At 48.5% G+C, this 1,353-nt stretch overlaps 1 pseudogene; it reads left to right on the forward strand.

The window, feature by feature from the left end:
- Positions 1-1,179: 1,179 nt before the first annotated feature.
- LOC144669164 (U2 spliceosomal RNA) lies at positions 1,180-1,353 on the forward strand (annotated as a pseudogene).

Genomic DNA, 1,353 nt, shown 5'->3' on the forward strand with positions numbered 1-1,353 from the left:
GACGCGATGTACAAGCCTCTAGATAAAGGGGGAGAAAATGTGCCCAACAAGCCCTCAAACTGTGTGAGGCTGCATCAAGCTGTGCGTAGATCCTCAGTACGCAAACACCAAGTCTCACTACGTGCTGAGGTTCTACCTGTCCCCGGTGTTGCGAAGGATGGGTCTGGCCACGCTGCCGCGGAACGCTCCAAGTAATTGGACCGTGCCGTACCACCTGTCCCTGGTGGAAAAATCTATGCAGAGAAACACCTTTGACCACAAGTCCATCAGGCAGTGGTCAGCACGTAACGTCTTAGAGGCCCTGAGGGAAAAGGAGAGGGTGGATCCTGTGGGATGGTTCCCCGAGCAGACTGTCAAAGTCATTTGGCAGAATGCCTCATCGCCAGTACTTTCCAACAAGCACCAAGACGTAGCTTGGCTGGTGGTGAGAAAGGCCCTCCCCCGTCATCCTTCCTACATGCCAGGAGTCTCACCCCCTCTGCACGTTGCCCTCGAGGTGGCTGTGGTGGGGAAGAGACCGTTGTTCACCTCCTTGTGGATTGTGCCTTTGCAAAGAAGGTCTGCAGAGAGATGCAGTGGTTTCTGTCGAGGTTCATCCTGAGCAGTTCTGTGACACAGGACTCTGTGCTTTACGGGCTGTTCCCAGGGACACACACTGAGACGAACATCAACTACCGCTGGAAGATCATCAACTCGATGAAAGACACTCTTTGGTCTGCCCGAAACTTGTTGGTCTTCCAGCGCAAAGAGTTGTCCCCAACCAAGTGTTGCAAACTGGCACAATCCAAGGTCCAGGACTACGTGCTGAGGGACGCACTAAAGCTTGGGGCAGCCACCACAAAGGCGCAATGTGGAAGGGTCGCTGTCTAAGACCTTTCTGCCATAGGGCACCTAGGGGCTGGGAAATGTTGAGAGCCCCTCGGGCTGCACAGCTGAAAATGAATGTCTGCAATGAATACTAATTGTATTGAAGCACCTCAGAGAGCAACATGGTGTATGTTGATAACTCCGATACCTTTGTCTGATTGTCTGTAATGACCATATTGAAATGATTGTAATATTCATTGATTGTATTGATGCACCTTGTGATCCATGTGTAAAAGTTGAATCTGATTGTAGTTTTGTGATGGTGATTTTGAAATGTTTGTAATGTTCTTCCAGATATTTTATGAATAAAGCATATTTTTCATTAAAACAAAATCTGTTCTTATCAGTTTAATATCTGATACGTCCCTTATCTGGGGACCATATATTAAATTGATTTTTGGAGCAGGGAGATGGAACAGGATCTTTCTCCGTCCACTCCACACATCGACCTGGTATTGCAGCATCTTCAGGAATGGTGCAGTTTTG

Source organism: Cetorhinus maximus, chromosome 28, assembly GCF_964194155.1.
Source record: "Cetorhinus maximus chromosome 28, sCetMax3.hap1.1, whole genome shotgun sequence".
NCBI classification, from domain to species: Eukaryota; Metazoa; Chordata; class Chondrichthyes; order Lamniformes; family Cetorhinidae; genus Cetorhinus; species Cetorhinus maximus.